Source organism: Gastrolobium bilobum, unplaced genomic scaffold (genome assembly GCF_033153095.1).
Source record: "Gastrolobium bilobum isolate Gb01-03AN ecotype WA unplaced genomic scaffold, APGP_CSIRO_Gbil_v1 utg41169, whole genome shotgun sequence".
Taxonomy (NCBI): Eukaryota; Viridiplantae; Streptophyta; class Magnoliopsida; order Fabales; family Fabaceae; genus Gastrolobium; species Gastrolobium bilobum.
Window position 1 is genome coordinate 45,314 of NW_026897122.1, and position 13,816 is coordinate 59,129.

Below are 13,816 nucleotides of genomic sequence, written 5' to 3' on the forward strand. Positions count from 1 at the left end.
TATTTAAAGAAAAACAAACAACTACCCAACTATCTTAATAAGTTTCACTAATGGCAATATATCTGAGAAAAAAAAAGTACACTTATCCAAATTAAACACACATATGGATTAATTTTGATTCTAATAAAAAATTCTAGTGTCATCATGTCATAAACATAGTTAAACATATTATGTAATTGTTATACTATTTGTTCTTTTTAAGTAAATATTTTTTACATTATTATTTAATTATATATTGTCAAGCTATTAAAAAGGTGAGACTATCAAAAGCTCTTAATACATTGTGATGATATATAATTACATAATATTTAGAAAAATGAATGGCAAGTATAGTTAAAACGTAACATTAATTTAAAGGACCAGAAAAGCTAAATTAATTTTAAAAAAATATTATTAGTTGAAAGATAGTGATAATCATCTTTGACTAACCTATTCCAAATATATATATTTTTTGTAATAAAGGAGGGGCAAGGCCCGAAAATAAAACTAAACTATAATACTAAAGAATTAAAAAAGACTGTTGGATGCATCCTTAAGCAGGAGATCCGCAAGCTGGGGGGAACTATAGAATACATTAAAGTTGCTAAATCCATTATGGGGTAAGGACGCAAGCCAGTGAGCACATGCATTGTTTTCTCTTTTGTATGAGTACATTGCACAATCCAGTCCTCTAATAGCCACTTTTGAATGTAGGACACAACCTTGGAATTTCTGGGATTGTCATGGCTACCTTGAATCACAGAGAGAGCATTCATCGCATCACATCGCATTCCAATTCAATTCTCCTAGCACCTGTTCCCCAAGCCATCTCCAGCCTTTTAAGAATTCCCCAAAGTTCTACATCAAGGGGATTGCAGTAGCCAATGTTGAAGCTGAAACCACCTAAAAAGGCACTTTTGTGATCCCTCATGAGTCCTTCGTAACTAGCTTGCTTTCTAGGAGCAGAAGAAACACCAATAGTGTTGATCTTTAGCCAACCTGGACTCGGAGGTTGCCACTCGCTTGCAGTGGCGAACTCAGGAAATTTTCTTTATGTTTGCACACTCAGGGCGGGGGTTTGGGGGTGCCGCCCCCAATTTTTGTTAAGGATCATAATCATGATCTAATTTTTGCTTCCACTTCAAAAGTAAAGCTTTGGAGAATCAACCAAAGTTTTAAGGAAATAATCGATAATGATAATTAAAAAATAAATAAACACCACAAAAAGACATTTGTAAAATATAGTATAATTGTAGGGGTTAATCGATCAAAAACTCACCTTTGTCGATGTCTATTTGATCCAAAGTTGACCAGTTTTGTTTCATAAAAAAAACATGAAAAATCCCGTGTGATTCTCCTCCACCATTTACCTTTTTCCTTTTAATCTTTCTATTTTTTTTTACTTGACTTGAATCGCACTCCCTATGTAAATTATTTTTTCTCCTCAACTTTATGTCTGCAAGTACAGGCAATAGAACCAACCTAGGTCTGCCATTTCTCGCTTGAATGGTGATTACTATGGAAACTACCAAGAATACTCTTGTGCTTGTTCTTTGCTGTAATTATAAGAGAAATAAAGTCAGAGATAATATGCTTACCTCTCTACAGTCTCTGAATCATGGATGTGTTGGTTACGCCAAGTCCACAGGTACTAGCAAGTAAGGAAGAAAATATTTCTCAAATCTGATTAATCCTGTCAGTTCCAAAAATTATCCACATTCCTATTGAGCCATTCTAGGGTATCCAAATTGAAGAAATCTTGGGGCACCCGATTTTCAAACCAATCTTTCCAAATGCTTTGGGCATGTATACAATCTCTTAGAACGTGAATAAGGGTCTCCTCGCTATTAGAACAGCTAATACATGAGTTTGGGCCCCCATTTTATTTGTAGGTTCTACTTCTTACGGGTAGTTTATTGAGAAATGCTAACCACATCGTGGTTTTTATTCTCTTCGGTCCTTTCCAGGTCCAGATCTTTTTCCAAGGGTCCTTTCCAAATGTATTTTTTGACCAACTCATAATATTACTCCTTCATCAAAAGCATATGTTTATCCATGAGAAATTGGGATGGGAATAGGCCAGGTGGCCCATTAGGAAACTTTGACGTGCCAGGCTATTTTCTATATCTAGATCATTATTTTTTTTAAACCTATTTAGCTAAAACGATTATGCTTTATTATTGTTGGTGGTGTTATTATATTATTATTATTTTTTCTATAATGTTTTGAAATCATATAGTTATTAGCTTATGTAAAGGCTTAAGCAAGTGGGTCACATAAAAGTTTACACCCGTAAAAATATTTAAAGGTCAATTTATTGACCTATTTCAAATGTTTATTACAAAGTAGGCTTTTAAATAGATTTCCAAATTAAATTAGATTTTTCTTAAAATGGATCAAACCATATGATGCACTTATAGGTGACCTATTGAACATGGCACAATCATTGATTCAAGAAGTTTGGAGACAAACAGAATTATGGTCCAATAAATATGGCTCATATGCCCCAAGAACTTGTGAGAGTGTTCTTAAACTGATCCAAACCGTGATGACCGAACCGAAAAATCAATAACAGAATTAACCAAAACTTGAAAAATCAAAAACCGAAAAAAGAAACCCGCATATTTTAATTGGATTGGATCGACTTTCTGTTTGTTTGGTGAAAATTGATCCATCAAATAGATCCAATGTATTACGTATTTATTATTTTTGAAAGATGGTGGCTTAGAATTTTGTTATTTTGTAGACTTGGATCTTGGATGTTATTGATAACAAACTATCTTGTTTCTGTTTTTTTTTATTGTCTATTAGTCTATTTTAACTTTTCGTGAGTTTTAAGACTTGTTTTAATTTGAAGACTTAAATTTTTCAGTAGTTTATAACTTTGTGTGGCTTTATTTTGATATAGCTAGTGATTTGTAGGACTGAAATTTTAGGCTTTTTGAAAAATCAAAAATCGATTCAATCCAAACCGGATTGATGATTAAATGATCAAACTGAAGGGATTAGATTAGATGATTTTTGCTTCAAAACTGATTCAATCCATACTGCGAGCACCCCTACCAAGAAGCAGTAATTTGGAATATAACAAATTATGATCATATTCAAGTCCAAATGAAGCAGCAGATAAGATTATGATTTGTTTGGGAAAAAAGAAAATCAACAAATATGGCGCGATTTGAAATCAAAGATTTGAGATGTGCTTTGAATGATTTAATTGTATTTATTTATTTTTAGGATTTTGAATTCTGAATCAATTTGAAATTAGTCTATAAAAGGGCACTTAAGATCCTTATTGTAGGAGTTGAATTTTATTATTTTGATAATTATAATTGAGATCCGGAGGGTTACTCTTTTAGCAAATCCCGACTTTCTGTTTAGTCATCTTTTTTATTCGCGTTCGGCATCATCTTAACAATATGTCAAGTAAATAAATATACTTACAAGTTACAAGCAAACAAAAATTAACCTAAACTTTTGTATTTAGAAATTAAGCATGGAAAACCTCTCTAAGATAGGGTGGTCTTATGATTCTTGGAATTATTTCGCCAAGAATCCAGCCCCAAAATCGAAGAAACAAAAGGACAAACATAAAGAACAGAAGACACCAGAATCTACTTGGTTCATAAACTTGTGGTTAGCAAGTTTTCTACGTCCAAGGGACCTAAGAGGGTTAAACACCCTCTCATATGCACTTTATTCAATATAATAAAAGAGATACAAAGTTCACAGTAGCCAACAACAAGCTATAATGTGAGAATACTTAAGAAATCGAAAACATAAAGGAAAAAACATACAAATACAGTAATCCAGCTAATAAACAGATGCATTAGCACAAAGAGATAAAATTTTGATTAAGAAATAAAACCAAATAGAAAGATAACAAAGAAAGAAGTTACCAACCTTGCACTTGACACTGCTACACCAGCAGTCTTCTTCCCCGAGACACTCTATCTCTTCTCCGTCGAAGAACCTGTCACCATGCAACAACATTTCACCTCTATTTGAATGAATCTTTAGAAAATGTACCGATCAAAATGTATGCCTTGTTATGTAGAACAACTTCCTCTTAATCACTGAGTTGAGATTCTCAGTGTAGCTCATTGGATCAGCCTCACAAACACTCGATGAAAACCCTAGCTATGATGCTTCTACGAGAGAGAAAATAGAGCATCTAGATGTTTCTGACATCAGCGAATGAGTGTGCCAACATGTCAAGTGTAATGAGAGTGTTTGTTAATACCTTTCACAGCTAACAAAACGATGTTGTTTTGAGTTGTGTTACTATTAACACAAACACACTATATAACATTTAGGCCTAAGAAATGGCAACAATATCATTGGCTCATTATTATAATTAATAAACTAGATCTAGAGTAGCAAAATAGTAAAGGGTCACAACAGAAGATTACATCATACATGATTAGTAAATACCCAATAACAAATCTTCACCTATTTACTAAGCATACAATAGAACAAAGTGCACACCAAAGTTTTTTTTTGGCATTTAATCCAAGGCCCATATGCAAATGCGTGCAAGTATGCAACTAAGGTGGTTTTACTTTTAGAAAAATTATAGCATCCATAAATTTACTAACAGGGATAATTTTTGTTAAAACAGCATGATTAATTGCAGTAGAAATTTTATTCACAATTACCTAACCATTACCAAGTATTTCCCTAATGAAATCTACCTAACATCTATAAATTTATAGCATCCAAAAATTTACTAACAGGAACAATTTTTGTTAAAACAACATGAATTATTTGACAAATGAATTGCACTTTGTGAATCACACATTACATTTGGTGGGTCCTTACCTAAACCCGCTCAGAAACAATACCATGTAACCACATTGCCTCTTTGATAACTTCGGTAAGGGCTACATATTCTACTTCAGTTGTTGAGAAGTCTATAATGTGCTATAAACTTGACTTTCAGCTCACCACATTTCCTCCCACAATAAAAATAAAACCAGTTAGTGAACTCTTTTTGTCCAAATCAGCAGCATAATCAGAGTCAGAATAACTAGTTATTTCAAAATTATAAGAATTATCAGCAGAATAATTCAAGCAATAACTAACAAATTCACTAAGATATCTCATCAACCATTTCACAATATTCCAATGTTATTCAAACGACATACTCATGTATCTACTCACTACACTAACTCCATATAAAATATCTGGCCTCGATCATGTCATGGCATACATTAAACATCCAACATCATTTGAATAAGGTATATTGCACATATATTCAGCCTCTTCAAAGTACAATTCACCATCAATAGCTTTTAACCTGAAGTGGCCACCTAAAGGAACACTTACATGATTAGCTAAATACATGTGGAAGGTATTCAGGACCTTTTTCACATGTTTAGATTGGGAGAGAGTAAGCTTTCTCTCCTTTATTATCCTTGTAATGTCCATGTCAAGTATTCTCTTGGTTGGACCAAGAAATTTCATCTCAAATTCATTTTTCAATATATTTTTCAATTGGTTTATTTCACTTAAATTCTTTGATGCAATAAGCATGTTATCAACATATATCACCAAGTAGATATAACAATTCTTATGCAGTTGTTTATAATACACACAATGATCGAAGCTACTTCTATTAAATATTTCCTTTAGACAAAACAAAGTCAACAAACCTCTAAAACCATTCTCTAAGGGCTTGTTTTAACCTATAAAGGGATATTTTCAAAAGACAGGCTTTGTTTTTTGTCCCTTTTTCAATGAAGCCTTTGAGTATCACCATGAAAATTTGCTTTTCAAGATCGCTATGAATGAAGGAAGTTTTGGCATCCAACTACTCCAATTCTAAGTCATGAATGGCAACTGCAGATAGTATGAGCCTTATTGAAACATATTTCACAACATGGAAAAATATTTCATTATAGTCCACCCCTTCTATTGTGAAAAACCCACTTGCAACAACCCTAGCTTTGAACCTAACAACTTCAGCCCCCGGGGTTTCTAGCTTTGTCTTAAAAATCCACTTGCATTTACTAACCCTTTTATTCTTTGGACGCTCCACCAGAATCCAAGTTTTATTCTTCTCAAGAGACTCAATCTCCTCCTTCATGGCTTTCAGCCAATGAACTTTAGAGTCTAGCCTTATAGCTTCTTTGTATGAGTTAGGCTCATCATATTCAAGCATATCTCCAACTTAGAGTGCAAATGCAATAACAACTGTATGTGCAAACCTGCTAGGAGATCTAATATTCCTTATAGTCTTATCTCTAAATAGAAAACAATCATCCTAATTATCTCTATCCTCTCCTCCTTGATGCTCCTCAATGGGAAACTCATTTCCATAATCTTGATCTTCAGCAACATGGTGTTGTTGATCAAGATCAACTTTTTCAACTTGTTGCCTAAAGTCATTTGGTTGCTCCACCTTCAACTCAATAGTTTCAAGTTTTGTTAATGTCTTTGTAGAATCTTTTATTTAAAAATGACATCTTTATTTATGACACACTTCCTTTCAGCTGCAAGTCATAGCTTATACCCCTTAACACCTAAAGCACATATAATGAAAACAGAATTAAGGGCTCTAAGACACAACTTATCTTGTTTGACATGCATGTATGCAAGACAACTGAATGGTCTTAGGTGTCCTACACTTGGTGGCTTTCCATACTAAAGCTCCATGAGGGTTTTAAGGCCTATCTCAGTGAAGGGACTTCTATTTATCACATAACAGACTATAGAAATAGCCTTAACCCAAAAGGACTTCCTCAAACCTGTCTCAGGCAGCATACATCTTACCTAATTTAAGATGGTTATGTTCATTCTCTCAGTCACCCCATTTTGTTAGGGTCTTTCAACACAAGTTTTGTGCCTCGTGTTTCCTTATTCATTGCAATAATCAGAGATTTAATTATTGCAAAACTCTTAGCCATTATCAGTCCTTAGGACTTTAACTCTTTTTTTATTTCATTCTTAACTAGAGTTTTTCAGTTATTGAAGCTTCCAAAAGCTTGATCTTTATTCTTCAAGAAAATGGTCCACACTCTCCTTAAGTATGAATCTATCATTGATAGGAAGTAATGACAACCAGAGAGAAGAGGGAACATTTCATGATCCCCATAAGTCAAAATGAATGTAATCAGGAACTGTTTTTGAAGTATTAGTTGCACTAGAGAAGGGTAACTTGTGTGTTTTTTCCAAAATACAATTTTCACAAAATTCAACACTATCTACCCTTTTAGAGCTAATTATGCCTTGTTTACATGATTCTTACAAATCCTAATTACTTATTGGTCCAAGTCTTCTATGGCAGAGAATGGACTTATCATATCCTTACTTGTTGTTATACAACTTTCAGATGAAACAACACGACCTTGTAATATGTACATACCATTAACTAACCTCTCTTTCATCAATACTTGAGAACCCTTAAGAATATTGAATGAACCTCGTTCACTCTTAAACACCAACCCACTTGAGTCAAGCATGCCTAGAGAAATCAGATTTCTCTTCAAGACAGGGTCATACCTCATTTCTTTGAGGATTTTATGGCGTCATCAGCCATTTTGAATTTTACAGCCCTAACACCTTCAATCTCACACACCTGGTCATTCCCTATAAAAACTTTTCCATCTTTTAGGAACCTTAAACCAGAAAGCCACTCATTTCTAAGTGTCAAGTGATAAGTGCAACCTAAATTCATGGCCCACTCAGTCTCAAAGCTCTTATCTGATAGCATAAGAAATTCAACACCATCAATCGACTGAGTAAATTAGCATACTCAATTTTACTTGCTGTCTTGACAGCACCTTCAGGATATTTAGGGCAATTTTTCTTAATATACCCTCCTTATGACACGGATAACAAGTAAGCTTACCCTTTGGCTGACCCCTGCTCTTATTCCCTTGTGTGTTCTGATTTTGGTGGGAAACATTATTGTTTCCCTTCCCTTTATTGTTAAATCTTCCCTTTTTATTTTCTTTCCCTTTTATTAACAGTCCTTCAATATTGGGCTTATTGTGGGAGAGTATTTCAACCTCCTTGGCCCTTAAAGCTTCGGTTATCTCATCTAGATCCATATCCCTTTGCTATATTTAATAGCATCTTTTACTTCCCTGTATGGATCAAGTACAGAGTTCAAGAGGACCAAAATTTGGTCCTCCCTAGGGACAGTAGCCCTAGCATTATCCAGATCTAGGATAAGTTTATTAAACTCATTCAGATTGTCCCCTATACACATAATAGGGTCCATTATAAAGTAAATGAATATTTCCTTCGAGAACATTTTATTTAGGGAAAATTTGGATTAATACAAGGCCTTAATTTTCTCCCAAAGCTCTCTAAGATTAGTTATCTTGCAGACCGTTCGAAGAATACTATCTAATAGATTAACAACTCCCAAGCTATGAGATAGAGCCAACAAATCTCTTTTCTCCTTAGGTGTCAAAGACTTAGGAAAGTCCTTTTCAGATTCGAGAGAATATTCACATTTCTGTTGAACAAGAACAATCCTCATCTTTATCTTCCACATGTTGAAATCCCCCTTCCATGGAATTTCTCCACCTCAAATTTTGTGATTCTCATCATGTAGAGCTTCCAGCAGCAATAGGTATAACAACAATAAGCACGAGGACAAAGGGTAACAAAAAAGACAAGAAAAATAAAGAGTGACTGAAAAGGGAGAGGAAACAAGAACCTAAGCTCTTGATACCACTTGTTATGATTCTTGGAATTATTTCACCAAGAATCGAACCCTAGAATCAAAGAAATAAAAGGAAAAACATAAAGAAATAGGAGCCACCAGAATTTACTTGGTTCATAAACTTATGGTTAGTAAGTTTCCTATGTCTAAGGGACCTAAGTGGGTTAAACGCCTTCTAATATGCACTTTATTCAATATAATAAAAGAGATACAAAGTTCTCAATAGCCATTAACAAGATACAATATAAGAATACTCAAGAAACCGAAAACACAGAGGAAGAAACATACAAATACAGTAATCCAGCTAATAAACATAGGCATTTTCACAAAGTGATATCATTTTGATCATGGAATAAAACCAAACAGAAAGATAACAAAGAAAGAAGTCACCAAGCTTGCACTTGACACTACTACACTAACAATTCTCTTCACCAAGACATTCTACCTTTTTCTCAGCCGAAGAACTTGTCACCTTGCAAGAGTACTTCTCCTCTGTTTAAACGAATCTCTAGAAAATGTACCAATCAAAATGCTCGCCTTGTTACGTAGAACAACTTCCTATGAATCAGCCTCACAAACATTCGATGGAAACCCTAGCTATGGTGTTTCAATGAAAGAGAGAAAATGGAACATCTAGATGATTCTAAAATCAACGAATGACTCAATATAAGTAAATGGGAAATGGATCCTCTAATATGAAAAAAATATGACATGGTCATATGAGGATATCACAATCATACAAAGGTAAATTAACGGTTATAATTTTGTAACTACTTATTTTAATATTTTCTCTCTCTATTTCTTTAGTACCATTGATCTACCTTGTATGATTATGATTCCCTACATAACCATCTCATGTTTTTTTTAACATAAGAGGATGTAAATCCAAGTGGTTGGTGGTTGGTTAAAGTATACAAAAGTATAACTTGCATGAAATTTGTTATAATCACTTATAATTATAGCCTTGTATAAAACAAATTAATCTAATTTGTAACAATTTGCTATCATCAGGTAGAAAGAGTATATCCCATCATTGCAGAAAACTATGCATGTTAACAAATACGATAAAATTAGGCATCATCGAATGTATAATTAATTAAATTAATCTAAAACACGGTTATATATAGACGCACACTTTACACTCATGAGAGGTACAAAACACAATTATAGGTTACCTGTAGTAGAATCTATTACGAGATCAACTCTGAAACCATTCTTGCTTTTTATTTTTATCAACAGAATTATCGAAAAGACTAATGAAGTGCAATAACTACTAAAAAAAGACACATTAATCACAAGGTGATTTTAATAAGATGGTTAATAGATCTATTTCCTATGATAGTAGTGCCCACATTCCTTTGTTTTAATTGTTTATTCCCCATTTCGCAATCTCCTTTCCTCTTTCGGCGAGTTGGATAATTTTACACAGTATATACATTACTCGGTTTTCAAAAAAATAAATAAAATATTTTTAAGATATAACTATACACTTATTTAGATTAGTTTATTTTAATGAAATAATTTTTTTATAACTCGTGAAAGAACATTTAAAAAAAAGTGATTACTTCTTAAAAAAAACAAACTGAAATACACGTGTATTGTATCCTCCAAAATTTGAAACACGCATTACATTTATTTGTTTTTCTTATTTTCTTCGGGGCTTTGATTGATATCTTTCCTGTTTGTTTCTGCACATATAATTTTTGTTGGCAGTTAATTTAAAGGACAAAGCAAAATGTTAGAATCGAGATACTTTAGAGAACAATAATTGAGTTCCGAGCTTTAAACCATACACGGGGGCGGGGGGAATCCAATGAACACGGGTAATCCCAAATCAACTATATATATAGTTAGCAGCATTTTTTTTATTTTATTTTTATATATGGGTGAAAATTGAACACACAACTTAATACAAATTCAAAACCCTCACTACTAGACTAATTATAATGGCTTAACTGTTTGTTAAGCAACAATTAGCTAGTAGAATAATAATAAGGCTAGAATACAAGTTACCCCCTTGAACTTTGATCATGTTGCAAATTACCTCCTTATACTTGTAATTGTTTCAAATAACCCCATGTACTTTATAATTGTTTTAAATCAACAATTTTGTTAAAATTTTTACAAACGCTGTTAAACCTCTTCACATGTCCTAATCCCCAAATCTTTAAATTCTTCTACGTTCTCTCGTCTCTTATGGCAATTTTCTTTGGCTTCTTAAAATATGAGAGTTTAGCTATTGACTATTTATTTACAAAGTTTCCGGTGATGATTGTTTCTCCTTTGTAGAAGATATTAATATTTATTAAGAAAGACCATGGGAGAACATAGACGAAAATAGACACATTAATCTTCTCTGGTCCAAATCAAAATCATCCTAAATTACTGAGAAAAGATCCAAAGAAGATTATAATAAGAGATGGAAGAACGTAGAAGAAAAGAGAGAAGAAATTTTTGAGATTTGAAAATTAGGAAATATGAAGAGGTTTAACAGAGTTTGTAAAATTTTTAACAGAATTATTAATTTTAAACAATTATAAAGTACAAGGAGATAATTTGAAATATAATCAAACTTCAAGGGGGTAAGTTATATTTTAGCCTAATAATAACCTTCTAAAGTGGAAGCTAATACAAAACTAAAACAGATGTTTATTATTATTTTAATGTATTATACGAAAAATAATCGCAAAACGAAGAACTTTATGAAAGCCGTTCATTCTTTAATGGTTTCCTATCTCTTTTCTTAGGTTTATTAAATGTTTCCAATTGCTTTCAATTGCCTTGGTTATTTGAAATGTCTCTTCTCTTGTTTCAAGATTAATGACTTAAAATTAACCTTTTTTTTTTCTTTCGGCTGTAAAGTTTAAAGTGGAACATAAATTAACTTACAAATTCTCGAGACAAAAAGCTTTGATGAAGGCATATGAAATTGTTTATGCATGGCCTGCGCTTTCCATTTTTTAAGACCAGCGCATTTGAAGGTTGATTCTTACTTCAGCATGAGGGCTGATGAAGCTTCAAGCAATCGTCCCCTCATTGTTTGTAATTAATTAAGGTTTAAACATATTGTGGGGACCTGAGTGTGTCAAACTTATTTGCAACGGTGAATGAGACAAGGTAAGGTGGAATATTAATTAATCAACATATTCACGAGTCAAAAAGATTGATGAATTAGGCCTTGTATGGGGGTGGCTTTCCATGATCCAAATTTTAATTTATACAAAAAGGGTTCGCTTTTTCTGCAATAAGCCAATACGACGTCATTTTGGGACGAAAATCATGGTGTTTTTGTAATTTTAATTTATTTTAGGGTTATAATAGTCTTTATATTTATAATTTTTTAAAATTTAAATACCAAAACGACGTCGTTTTAGGAATAAATACAGATAACTTCTCTGCATTAACTGCGAAAATATTTTTCTCATAAAAAAATGATGAAGGCATATGAAAAGTGTTTATGCATGACCGTACCCTTGCGTTTTCTCTCTTTAAGACCAGCGCATTTGAAGGTTGATTCTTACTTCAGCATGAGAGCTTACGAAGCTTCAAGCAATCCTCACTTCATAAATTGTTATTAATTAAGGTTTAAACTTTAAACAGATTGTAATGACCTAAATATGTCAAAATTGAATTAGGCTATAGCTAAGATTGCAGTTTACTATCGCATTCCAAGGTCAGAAGTTTTTATGATAGCTTACAATATAATACTTACAAATGATTTTTCAATAAAGGACTACCGAAAAATCAAATCAAACATATATCTTTAGTCAATATATATAGATAAATCCTTCTCATTTATAAAAGTAAATAATCAATTCAACATAAAAGTTGAAACTTAGAAGTAAAGGTCTACCAATGGTTTTTACATTTCTCTAACAATAAGTTCAACTCTAAAAAAATGTTGATGATCATATTTTCTTTTTCGGTGTCAGAAATCATTTACATTTATTATAACATGACTTACATGCGCAATGTGATGATTTTTTATAGAAAATTATAAAGATAAAATAACCTATAACTAAAATAAATTCAGAAAAAATCAAATACGACAAAGAGCCAAGAAGTGGTATATTTTTGCTTCACTACATTATGATAAATTTTGTAATTTATTGACTACTAGGATGAACTGATTAATTTAATTATGATAATCATACACAAATATAAAAATAAATTTTTGTATTTGGTATTAACATTATACTTTAGCATTAGATGTGACGTGATATTTTTAAAAACATTTTTTAATAATCTCTGTTTTTTTTTACAATTATACTTTAGCATGATATTCATAATAAATAATATAGTTACTTGCATAAACAGTTCCCAATTAATGTTTTAACATGTTTGTTTAACTTAATTCTTATTTTACAATAGAATAGTTACACTTTTTGTTATAAAAAAAAATAAAGAGCAAATAAAATATGGCACTTTTCCTAAATTAGATCTTAAGTCATCTTATACTTTCTCACTTCTCAAAAAGAGTTTGGAGTGGCAAGGGGGGACGTATCCAGAAGTAGCACACGTGCCCAATTTTCATGGGCTTTAGTGCTTTACAATAGATGTTTCTTTTACATAATAGCCATCAATCATTGTCAACCAGTTTTGGAATTAGATTAAACATAAATTATAACTATAAAAGTGTATTGCGTAAGCAACAGACAAATGAGGAAGACTCGTGCTTGCCACATGCTGGGTGAAATTGAATGGATAGTATATTGCATTGAGACAATCTGGTTGAACGTGAATGAATAATGAACTTATATATATACCAAAGTTAGAGTACAAAATTAAACAAGAAAGATCAGCATTAAAAATATTGTGTTCGAGCTTGAGAATGAAAAAATATTTGGGACAACTACTCTTTTAATAGAATCTGACAAGTGCTCAAATCAGATGTAATTTGAAAGATGAACCGGTTGAAAAACTATATATATATATATATATATATATATATATATATATGAGAATTTAGTCTAAATTGTTAACTATGAAATTTATCGATATAAAATTATAAATATTTTTGAGAGGTTTATATTTTCACATCTGTACTGTCACTCTCGGCTCTTGGGGTAGGTTTTGAATTAGAGTTGGCAAAACGGGTTAACTCGGCTTAACCCGACCCAACCCGCGTTCAACCCGAAAAAAACGAGCTGGGTTAGGGTT